Source organism: Salvia hispanica, chromosome 5, assembly GCF_029641045.1.
Source record: "Salvia hispanica isolate PSC_SH4W2 chromosome 5, Shi_PSC_v1, whole genome shotgun sequence".
Taxonomy (NCBI): domain Eukaryota; kingdom Viridiplantae; phylum Streptophyta; class Magnoliopsida; order Lamiales; family Lamiaceae; genus Salvia; species Salvia hispanica.
The window spans coordinates 42760836-42773865 of NC_142696.1; the positions used below are offsets into that span (position 1 = coordinate 42760836).

Genomic DNA, 13030 nt, shown 5'->3' on the forward strand with positions numbered 1-13030 from the left:
TACACAACTTCTTCAACCATCTACAGCTCTCCAAAATCGCTGCTTCCATTCCAAAATACAAAGGATGAGGGGGCCAATTGAAATTTCCAGGAACTTAAAAAAGTGAAATGCAGTAGCTCTTTGCCGTAACAATGTTCCAAAAACGCAAAAAAGGACAATTTGCATGCGTCTTGGTGCTTGGTTGGAGGTGATTCTTCCCTCAAATTTTCGTTTTGCAGTATGGGCTGGAGATGCCCTTAAAACCCTTGCCTTTCCCTCTCCTCTCTCCCTCCTCTGAAGCTCACACAGATTCCATCGCAATCGGCGTCGCTGCCTCTGGTCGCTGCTAGTCGGCGATCCTAGTCTTCCACTGGGAATTGCACAATCATATGTCTTGTTCTTTTTTTCAATCTTTAGCAATATTGTTGCAACTTGTTCTTGACATCTTCTGTTTATACAATGCAATAATGTTTTATGTTCAAATGTTTAGCATCTTTGCTAATATCTTTTGGATATATAGGGAGCTCATATATTGTTGAGTTTCAGCTCGATGTGCATTACCCTTTAATTCTAGTATTGGCTTGAACCCGAGTCCTCAACTGGAGGTTTCTGCAGCAATAGGTTCCAAAGATATTGCTATTGGTGGTGAAGTTGGATTTGATACCTCTTCGTCATCTTTTACCAAATACAATGCTGGAATAAGCTTCAACAAACAAGACTTTTCTGCTGCTGTTTTACTGTATGCAACAGTTCTACGAAAGTCTACAATTCATATTTTGAATCCCTTTGTATTTATTCTACAAAAATATTACTAGTTGTTACTGATTTCTCTATGTACCTTTTCTTGTTTACAAGGATTGACAAGGGACAAACTGTGAAGGCTTCTTATGGACACGTGGTTAACCCTTTGATGGGAACAGAAGTTACTGCTGAGATGACACACAGATTATCCAATTTTCAGAATAGCTTCAGCCTGGGAAGCGTCCATAAGATTGATAGTCTCACATCAATGAAGACAAGATTCTCCGATGATGGTAAGATTGCTATATCTAGCCAACGGGAATGGAGGCCTAAGTCACTTGTAACGTTTTCAGCAGAGTATGATACCAAGGCCATCAACACAGCTCTGCTCTCAAGCCCTGATTTTTAACATTATGAGGTTTGATTTTTGAACAAATAGTCATTGAGCTTGAGGCGCTTAACGATTTTTATTGACCGGGAAACAATACCCGTTTTTTACAAACATTGAAATGATGGTGATAATTTTGGATGAATTCGTTTCCAGAAATTGGATATTTGTTGTATAATGGTACTCATTTTCCCAACTGGGATTTTAAGTGTTGTTTCTTTCCATTGGTACTCATTTTTTTTTTTTCTCAACTGAAGGAATTGCTTGAAGGAAAGATAATCATGGCGTTGGACCATCCAGCAGATTTGTATGATTAAAAAGTCAATCACTGTAATGAAAACCTTTATACATAATCTGATCCTTTTTTTGAGACACACACAATGTGAGAGTGATTTCACAAGTAATTCAAAATGATATAAAAATCAAGAGACATGACTTTCGAATCAGATTTTTATATAAGAAGCCCACGAAAGCTGAACCAGTAGCAACTGAAAAAACCCAGAGACATAGTATTCAACAAGAATGTAATCATTGGTTGCGAGGTGCTGCTTGGTTGACAGGTACTATTACAGCAATATCAGCAGCTTCTTCGACAAGCGTTCTGCTGGTAAGGCCCTTTTCTGTCGCGTATACCTTCAGAGCTTCCGAGTTGCAGACGACAGTGCATCCCATGCCATGGTCTCTAATACTTATGAAGACCTCATCAACCTCCTCCCGACTGGTAACCGCCACCCTACCTACTTCAGTGATTTGCCTCCTCTTTTTAGCGAGGTTTCTAATTGCAACCTTCTGAGCCGTTGCTGATAACTGTTGATTAATTTTCGCCTCAGCTAGCCGCTTTTCACAGTCAGCGACAATTGTGTTATAGTTATTTACTTGTTCTTCGGCTTGTCTACACTTGCGAGCCAGTTGAAGAAGGTCATGGTTTCAACCTATTCAAGAAAAAAAAGATAAAATCATGATCTAAACATGTAAATAACAATGCGAAGTACAGAAAACTGAAAATGAAGATCCCAACAGTAAATAACAATGCTAAGTTGTAAACTCCATTGTAAACTCCGGTAACACAGAAAAAAAGAAAATGAAAAAATCCCAAACATGAAAAGATAAAATTAATGAAAAGCATGTAAATCCAATTTATGAAGGCAAAAATCATGTCAAGGATTGTTGAAAACTGTTGGAATAAATAATTAAACTTGATTTTGTAGTAGAATTATTTAGATATTAATAGGTATTAAAATATCTAGATATTTTAAGAGAATTCTTTAGATTATAGATATTTTGTAGAATTCTCTAGAATTAGGATGTATTGAAATATTTAGATATTTTAGTAGAATTTCCTAGAATGTTAGGAAAATATCTAGATTTTTATGGAGAAAAATCTAGATATAAAAATATTATAGAGAATTCTAGAATGTGAAGTGAATCCCTATAAATAAGGGAGAGTTGTAACATTTTGTAGAAGTTGAGAAGTTGAGAAAGTTTGAAGAAATTGAGTGTTCCTTTCTTCCCCACATCCAAACATCTCCTAAACCATTTCTACATATTCCATTCATTCTCCTCTCAAATATTTCCTCCAAACTTAATTACTTCTCCAACATAGATCCTATATATTTCCAACAAAGTGGTATCAGAGCCATAAGTTCCTACCTGTAGTATGGCTAACTTGCCGTCGTTCCAAGTCCCCATGCTCAATAAGAGAAGTTCGATAATTGGAGTATCAAGATGAAAGCGTTATTGGGAGCCCACGACCTTTGGGAGATCGTGGAGAATGGCTACGAGGAGCCACAAGACGAGACCGATCTATCCCAACAACAAAGGGATAGATTGCGAGATGCGAGAAAGAGAGACAAGAAGGCTCTCTATCTCATCTACCAAGCTTTAGGGGACGACGATTTCGAGAAGATCTCGAGTGCAAGCACCGCCAAAGAAGCGTGGAAGAAACTCCAAATCTCATGTGTTGGTGCGGAGCGAGTAAAGAAGGTACGCCTCCAAACTTTAAGAGGGGAATTTGAATCTTTACATATGAAAGAGTCCGAATCAATTTCAGATTATTTTTCAAGAGTCTTGGCGGTGTCAAATCAAATGAAAAGAAATGGTGAAAAATTGGAGGATGTTAGAATCATGGAGAAAATATTGCGCTCTCTAACCCCTAATTTTGAGCACATAGTAGTTACAATAGAAGAAACAAAAGATTTGGAGGAAATGACCATCGATCACTTATTGGGTTCGCTACAAGCATATGAGGAGAAACAAAAGAAGAAACAAGAAAATGTGGAGCAACTTTTGAAGCTGCAAGTAAGCCCAAAGGAGAAAGAAGAAAGCTCGAGCAATGGTGGTGGCCCACAAGGAAGAGGTCACAGACAACGACAAGATCGTGGTCGTGGTCGTGGTCGAGGATATGCTCGTGGACGTGGACGTGGACGAGGATATTTCTCCAACAATGAAGAAAGAAAGGAGTTCCCAAATATGGGACGAGGAAGGAGCAATCCACAGTCGAGGTACGATAAATCTTCAATAGAGTGTTATAATTGTCATAGATATGGGCACTATGCTTCCGAGTGCAGAGAGAAAAAATCAAAAGTTGAAGAGAATGCCAATTATGTGGAGAATACGAATGAAGAAAATGGATGTGTTCTTCTAGCCTATAAAGGAGAAGCTGGAAGAAAAGATGATATGTGGTACCTCGACACAGGAGCGAGCAACCATATGTGCGGGAACAGGAGCATGTTCGTGGAGCTTGATGAATCAGTAAGTGACAACGTCTCCTTTGGTGATGAATCTAAAATTCCAGTTAAAGGAAAAGGCAAGATTCTAATTCGTTTGAAGAATGGAGCTCATGATTTTATTTCTAACGTATATTATGTGCCCAATATGAGAAATAATATATTGAGTCTTTGACAACTCTTAGAGAAAGGTTATAACATTCACATGAAAGATTATAGCCTTTCAATAAGAGATGGCAAAAATAATTTAATTGTCAAAGTGCCAATGTCCAAGAATAGGATGTTTCTATTAAATGTTCAAAATGATGTGGTGAAGTGCCTTCAAGCATGTTATAAAGATAAGTCTTGGCTATGGCATCTTCGATTTGGGCACCTGAATTTTGGTAGCTTGAAATTGCTATCAAATAAAGAAATGGTACGAGGATTACCACCCATCGAGCACCCCGATCAACTCTGTGAGGGATGCCTAGTTGGGAAGCAATTCAGAAAGCCATTCCCAAAGGAGTCAAGTTCGAGAGCTCAGAAGCCACTGGAGTTAATCCATGCAGACGTGTGTGGACCAATCAAGCCAACCTCCCTCGGTAAAAATAACTATTTCCTACTTTTCATTAATGATTTTTCAAGAAAAATGTGGGTATACTTCTTGAAGCAGAAATCAGAAGCATTTGACGCATTCAAGAAGTTCAAGGCGGCCGTCGAGAAAGAAAGCGGTCTACAAATCAAAGCAATGAGGACCGATCGAGGTGGAGAATTCACATCTAGGGAGTTTCTGGAATTTTGCAAAGAAAGCGGAATTCGACGGCTGCTAACAGTTCCGAGATCCCCCCCAGCAGAATGGAGTGGTTGAACGAAAGAACAGGACCATCGTTGAGATGACACGAAGCATGCTAAAGACGAAGAATTTTCCGAAAGAGCTTTGGGCAGAAGCAGCGGCATGCGCCGTGTACCTGTTAGTCTAACAGGTCCCCAACAAAAAGTGTACGGGGAATGACTCCTCAAGAAGCTTGGAGCGGAAGAAAGCCAGGGATCGCTCACTTAAGAGTGTTCGGGAACAAAGCCTATGTACCAGATCAGACGAGGAGCAAACTCGATGACAAAAGCAAACCATACATCTTCATCAGGTACGACTCTAACACTAAAGGCTATAAGTTATATGATCCAACTTCGCAGAAAACCATGATTAGCCGAGATGTGGAGTTCGATGAAGAAGGAGTATGGGATTTCGGCTCGGACAATGGCTCCACCTTCATAACTCCGTTTGGAGAACAAAGAACAAGCGAGCAGACGGGAGAGGAGCAACAAGAACAAACAACTCCACCTATATCTCCTACATCGGTTGTCAGAAGCTCACCACCATCTTTCTTGAATGAAAGAGCCATAGAGCGCACACGAAGTTTGGATGGGGTGTATGAAGACACCGAAAGGTTAGAAGATTTCACCTTACTTTGCCTATTTGCTGATTGTGAACCAATTAGCTTTGAAGAAGCTACAACAAGTGCAAATTGGCGAGTCGCGATGGATGAAGAGATCAAAGCCATCGAGAAGAATGACACGTGAGAGATGGTGACACTACCAAAAGGACACAAGGCCATTGGAGTCAAGTGGGTGTATAAAATCAAGAAGAATTCCAACGGTGAAGTTGAAAGATATAAAGCTAGACTCGTCGCAAAAGGATATAGCCAAAGAGCTGGAATCGATTATGACGAGGTATTTGCTCCTGTTGCTCGCTTAGAAACTCTTAGACTAATACTATCTCTTGCAGCCCAGAATAGATTGAAGATTTATCAAATGGATGTAAAGTCGGCTTTCTTGAATGGATTTCTTGATAAAGAAGTCTACATCAAGCAACCTGATGGTTATGTGGTGAAAGGCCAAGAAGACAAAGTGTTGAAGTTGAAGAAAGCCTTGTACGGGCTAAAGCAAGCACCGAGAGCGTGGAATACCAGGATCGACAAATATCTTGAAGATAACGGCTTCACCAAATGCCCACATGAGCACGCACTCTATGTGAAAAGTAAAGGAAATGATATCTTAATAGTGTGCTTACATCGGGCTGATGGCATACTACCTCGGAGTGGAGGTAAAGCAACAAGAAGAAGGAATATTCATCACACAAGAACACTACGCAAAGGAGATCCCGAAGAAGTTCAAAATGGAGGACTGCAAACCAATCAGTACACCGGTGGAATGCGGGATCAAGCTATCAAAAAACGATAAAGAAGAAAAGGTGGATCCGACGCTATACAAGAGCTTGGTTGGAAGCCTACGGTACTTAACTTGCACAAGGCCAGATATATTGTACGCTACAGGACTCATAAGTCGCTATATGGAGAATCCAACCACTACCCACTTCAAGGCAGCAAAGAGAATACTCTGATATTTCAAAGGTATGATCGACTATGGCCTATTATATTCAGTTGCTAACGATTATAGACTTGTTGGCTACAGTGATAGTGATTGGGCTGGAAACAACGACGACCGAAAGAGTACAAGTGGATATGTGTTTTACATGGGAGACACAGCCTTCACTTGGATGTCTAAGAAGCAGCCCATTGTCACATTATCAACATGCGAAGCCGAATATGTGGCAGCCACCTTCAGTGTTTGTCATGCAGTATGGCTCAGAAGTTTATTATCGGAGCTCGGGTGGCCACAAAAGGAGCCAACAACTATTTGTGTGGATAACAAGTCGGCGATTGCGCTATCCAAAAATCCAGTGTTCCACAACCGAAGCAAGCACATCGACACCCGCTACCACTACATCAGAGACTGCGTTGCAAATCAGGAGATCCTAGTCGAGTATGTGAAATCGCAAGATCAAGTTGCCGATATTTTCACAAAGCCCCTCAAGTACGAAGACTTTATCAAGATCAGGACGTTGCTCGGAATGACAAATCAAGTTTAAGGGGGGGGGGGGTTGTTGGAATAAATAGTTAAACTTGATTTTGTAATAGAATTATCTAGATATTAATAGGTATTAAAATATCTAGATATTTTAAGAGAATTCTCTAGATTATAGATATTTTGTAGAATTCTCTAGAATTAGGATGTATTAAAATATTTAGATATTTTAGTAGAATTTCCTAGAATGTTAGGAAAATATCTAGATTTTTATGGAGAAAAAATCTAGATATAAAAATATTATAGAGAATTCTAGAATGTGAAGTGAATCCCTATAAATAGGGGAGAGTTGTAACATTTTGTAGAAGTTGAGAAGTTGAGAAAGTTTGAAGAAATTGAGTGTTCCTTTCTTCCCCACATCAAAACATCTCCTAAACCATTTCTACATATTCCATCCATTCTCCTCTCAAATATTTCCTCCAAACTTAATTACTCCTCCAACATAGATCCTATATATTTCCCAAAAAAACATGTATCTAAATCATTATGAGCAATTTATGAAGGCACTTACCACAGAAAAGATTTTAAATCATTTTTAGCGTCTAACGATTAATGAAAGCTATGATTAAAGAGCATGTAACTAGAAAAATGAAAATGAAAAAAGAAAGCTCGATTTGATTCTTACCTCGCCGAGCGGCCGCGGTAACGCTCCGGTAACGATTAAGTGATAACTGCATTAAAAATCAGAAAAAAGAAAATCAGAAAAAAGAAAAAACATGCTATATCCATAGAGACCCCCGGCGGCTCCCGTCTTCAATCCCTCCGCCGCCCTGCCGCCGTCACCTCAGAGATGGGCGCTCAAGAAAATGGCTGCGCCGCCCAAGGCGTTGGGCCGCCGTCGACGCGGCGGCGCGGATTGGGAATGGTGCTCTAACCGGGACCACATGGAGTGAAATGGAGAAACGAGAAGGGAAACACGAAAGAAAAAGAAAAATGAACTAGTAAAGCATCTAGATCATAAAGGCTGCGCCGCCGTAACTAAACAAAAAGAAAAAACAAAAAGAAATGAGGGCGCCTACATCGCCAATGCTGCGCCGCCGTAACCGCTCCGGTATCGGTCGATGTCCTCCTCAGGCCTCAGCTGATTAATTACGGATTCGCGATTTTGGTAGTTTCAAATTTGGGGCGCTATATGATCCGCCTTTAATTTATACTAACAAGAATACTTAAACTTTCTAATTTTTAAAATTCTTTTATCTTTTTATTGAGTTTTAATGAATTTTAAGTACTTAGCATTGTTATTTTATTTTATAAAAATTAAAACTTCACTTCTTTTTTGTGAGTGATTAATTGGTAAAAAATCAATCAAATCGCCTATTATGACTCAAATTTAACTCAGAGTAGCTACTAGGAGGAGTACTTGATAAAAAAAAAAAAGCTTATTACTCCGTATAGCTTAAGTTCAACTCAACTTGACTTGACTAGTGTGTATTGGTATCCCTTTCTAGAATGAAAAACACAGAAAATCAAGACTCGCACTTTAGACCAATTAAACTTGAAAATGCAAAAGGTGAATGCCGAAACACAAAGACATTTGGTAAATTATTAAACATAACATACAACATTATAGAACGAATGAGTTTTCTAAATGATACTAGTAGCTTTGAATTCAAGTCACAATTTTTTTTTGGGGGGTTCATTTTCGTCCATGGCAATGTCTCTCTCTCTTTCAAATCATATGGAGTCGTTTATAGTTACCTATCACTTTTAATTATTTAAAATGTTGCATCCAAATTACTCAAAAAGCTTCAAATTTTCCATGTGATAAAAAGATATTCCTATGCTATAGATACAGATCGGTGCTAACAACCTTCAAAATATTCTACTACTCCTATTTTACTGCCCAAGGTCACAATCTACACCTAATATTCCTCTCGTTTGGCGTTAAATGTTTCATTTTACTTTTTCGCCGTTCTGCAATAAATGTACGTTTTATTTCACTTTTACTATTTTAGCAACGGGTCATACATAATATATTCTATTAACTCATTTCACTCACATTATCAATATGTAGAAGTAGCACCTACATTCCACTAATTAACTTTTTCTTCCACTTTCTTTTACAAATTCAAACAATTTCTTATAACCCGAGCCCAAGACATTTATTTTGCAAGACGGGGGGGGGGGGGGGGTTAGTAAATTAGTAGTACTACTACTACTAGTAGTAATTCAAATAATGAATTTTTGTATTCCGTTGAGTTTCACAAGATTTAAAAATGGGATATTTATATTATATTTTTTAATTCTCTTGTTCATGTATAAACGATGTCTTTTAATAACGGCTCAAAAGGACGTCATTTTACTAAAAGAAGAAAAGAAAAAAGTTACTACTGTATTACGGAGTATTAACCTTAATGAAACAAAATCATTTTAAGCATCACTATAGATAATTAATTGTTTTATACGTGCACGGATGATAGGACAGTTGTAAAAAATTAAAACTTCCTAGTTCAATAATTATGTTTTCGAATTACATGGACTTGGACAAAATTCGTAATTTAATGGACTATTTCCCTTAATTGTACTACTTAATAAGAGGCATTCGTATCTTGAATGGCTTTCTTCATTAAATTTTTTATTCATAAAGTTTTTGCTGAAACTATAGATGCAATGCCCCGCTGCAAAACATATTAGTATAAAAAATAATATGTATTTATAATTATTAAATTATTTGTTGCGTCTACTCTTGTTGTTTCGAAACTCAGTTATGGAAGAAAACTTGTGACTGCAAATCATGCATGTATTTGACTGCCAAATTTCACCTGTCTCGTAGGAGAGATGAAATGAATCTTGATGCTTGATTAACTGAAAAAATTTACTCCACTTCATTTAACAAAATCTCCACCTTCTTAATTACATCTCAAGCTTTGTTTGGTTCACATCTATAACTCAAACTCGAAAAATTAATTAAAGTTCATGATAGTCTAATTTTTATAACAAATTAAATTTCATAGTATATACTTTTTAATTGGAAGAATTAAGATAATTAGTTTGGAAAAATTAATTACCTAAATATTTATTAATTAACTTGTTATTTTTGGAAAAGGGGGTCGATTGGGACAGGACACACTGCTGGCTAGCTAGATCATTTGAAAGAACGTTTTAGTATAAATAATTTTAGTTTCCAAATAAAAGAGAGATGGGGGAAGGGATACAAAGTAGTTTTAAATTTTAATCATGTATCATAAGGAAAATGTCACGAATTATTAAATAAATTTGATATCGTGTTGATTTAGGTCAATCATAGTATTTCTTAATCGATTTCCCCTCCTTTGCTTCTATAAATGGCATCCTTAGATTCACATTTTTTTTTCTTGCTTCTCACAAGGCCTCAACCAAGAAGGTTCTTTCGCATTTTGGCGTTCCATATAATTTAATCCTACTTTTGTTTTCCTTCATTTTTTATATACTCCCCAAAATAAAAACCTAGTACCAATTTATTATGAGTACATATTTCGTTTAATGGTATATAGTCAATATTGATAGGCGCACGATAGGATTTGTATTTTTCTAACAATAACTAATGTTAATTTTTCATAACTATATATGAATGTTGATTATCTTAAGGAGAAATCAAACATGGCATACGCATTATCATAACATAGACACAACAAAACTTATAGTATCAAAATCAGAAATTAATAGTAATATGTATACAACTAAATTCGATCACACTCCATGCAACAACACGCCTTCACCACCATTTCCGCGCCAACTCTTCTCTCCCACACTTATAAACCCATTCCCCCATAATCACCAATCTCACTTTTCTCATTTAATCCCCAAATAACCAAACAAATCTTCATTTTCATAAACACCACAAAAAATTCTACCTCCTTCATCTTCAAAAAAAAAATGAAGGTGATCAAAGTGACATTCGTCCTCGTCGCCTTTGCCATGGCCGTAACCCTAATCCTCACGGCCAAAACCACCGACCCACGCCTCCCTCTCGGGCCCCACCTTCCAAACCGGCTGCCACAGCTCGTGTCAGCCGGTTCCTCCAAGCAAAGGAGAAAAACCATAGAGCCGCTGACCACTGCAAGAAGGACAACGACGTGTGCAACAACACCTTGGAAGGCGGCCGCAACACCACATGTTGTAATAACAAGTGCATTGACTTGCAGTACGACGACAAAAACTGCGGCACGTGTAAGAAGAAGTGCGCCTTCACGGAGAAGTGCTGCAGAGGAGAGTGCGTGCAACTCGTCTCCGACAAGAGACATTGCGGCGCGTGCGACAAGAAGTGCAAGTTATGTTTGTACGGCACGTGCGAATATGCCTTGATCAAGGTGTTGGAGGAAGTCGGACATGGAAACGGAAGAATTCAAGGGTTGGTACACTCATGTATATATGCTTTCATCTCCTGTTCATTTTTTCTCTGATATGAGATATGGTTTGCTTCCCCACAATTGACTATCCATTTAACTCAATATTCTTAATCTCTGTATTAGAAGAAAAGCTTCTATTAACAATGAATCAAGGAAGTACTTAATTAGGAAAAATACTCCCACGGTATCCAATCTACCCCTGGGGCTGGCTTCTTCCATGTGAATAGTAATTTGTATTTGCGGATGGGTTGTCGGGACTAGTGGCACACTGGCACGTGACATGCCCTCCACGCGCCTTCCCCTTATCTTCCAGTGACGAGCTACGGTGATGGTCACTTCTATACTAAAATTGCATGATACTCCCACAATTCACCTCATAATTGAATCATTTTTTTCATTTCGAAAAGTTCTTTCATAGTTAAGTCATTTTCATATATAGTACTCCCTCCGTTCCATAGTAATGGAGGCATTTCTTTTCAACACGAATATTAAGAAAATTGTGTTAGGTGAGTTAACTAAAGGGGGAATAAAGTGAAAAATGAAAAAGGTAGAGAGATGAAGAGAGAATAAAGTAGGAGAGAGTAAAGTAGGTGTGGAGAAATGTGTTGACTTTTACTAAAAAAGGAAATGACTCTATTACTATGAAACGTACCGAAATGGTAAAATGACTCTATTACTATGGAACGGAGGGAGTACTTTTTTTCTCTTCCTTGCTTTACTATTTCTTACTTTATTCTCTCAACTCTATTCACTTTTTAATTTATTCTCTCTACCTTTTTTCTCTTTCTTACTTTTTTTATCTATTTATTTGACACACTCAACATTCCTTTTTTAAACTCCGCGCCAAAAAGTTCCGTCTCAACTATGAGGGAGGGAACGGAGAGAGTATTAATAACTCATATTTAAAGTCGAGTTAAAAAGCAACAAAATAAAACCATAAGCGCTAATTAAACCTATCTTTAAATTAGAAAGCTTATTTAAATTGTTCCACGTCGAAAATGTGAAAACAAAATATGATCGGTCTCATTGCAAAAAACTTATCTTTTAGGGACACAAAAATTAAAACGCAATTACTTGAATAGGAATGTTTTTTAAAAATAACAACAATTAGGATGGTAAAGGAAAGCGTTCCTAAATTAGAAATAAATTAACTTAATCTTTCATTTTTAGAAAATATACAATTCCTAATTATATATAATGATACCATATTAATGTCCACGCAGCTTCTCCAAAGGATAGGTAAGTAATTAAGGAAGCTTCATTTGAATAATAAAAAAAACTGCCAAACTCAAATATGCAATTCCATAAATCTGAAAATCATATAATAAACCACAATTACAAAGGGATAAAAATCTATAGATTTCATCCTAAAACCAATTGGTGATAGGAGGAGGGGGCTTATGAAACTTATAAAGTGGATTAAGCTCTTTGTGTACAAAGATGTGGGATATTATTACATTCATTTTATGTTTCAATTGCCAACACCCTCCCTCAAACCCTTTAAAGTGAACCTTGGAGGGGTTGGACTTGTTTTTATCATCAGTTGGACAACTAGCCCAATTTTTTTCCTATCGGTTGGACCACTGGCACAAATTTTAAGCCTAGATATACTTCTGGGTCTAGAGGTGCCCACAGTTCAGGAACCGACGGTTATGGTTCGAAACCGCCGGTTTCGGTTTTGGAAATTGTTGAACCGAAAACGAACCGCGAGGGTTCCGGTTCCAAAACCGCCGGTTTCGATTTCGGTTCTGAACCGGCGGTTTTTCGGCGGTTTTTTTACGGTTTTTCACGGTTCCAAACCGCCGGTTTTTGCGGTTCGGACTTGATTTCACGGTTTTCCAATGGTTTTTCACGGTTCCGGTTTGAAACCGCGAGGAACTGCCGGTTCCGGCACGGTTTCGGTTCGAAAATTTTTGAACCTTTACCGAACCACGGTTCAAAAATCGACGGTTTTGGTTAGGATAAAT

The 13030-nt window shown here is 37.8% G+C and overlaps 2 pseudogenes across 1 annotated transcript; both read left to right on the forward strand.

The window, feature by feature from the left end:
* The first annotated feature begins 230 nt into the window (after window positions 1-230).
* LOC125189299 (mitochondrial outer membrane protein porin 4 pseudogene) lies at window positions 231-1330 on the forward strand (annotated as a pseudogene). Its single transcript, XR_016130786.1, has 3 exons — window positions 231-318; window positions 520-718; window positions 835-1330. The product of XR_016130786.1 is annotated as a mitochondrial outer membrane protein porin 4 pseudogene (transcript).
* Window positions 1331-10590: 9260 nt separating this feature from the next.
* Window positions 10591-11136, forward strand: LOC125186541 (uncharacterized; annotated as a pseudogene).
* Window positions 11137-13030: the final 1894 nt, after the last annotated feature.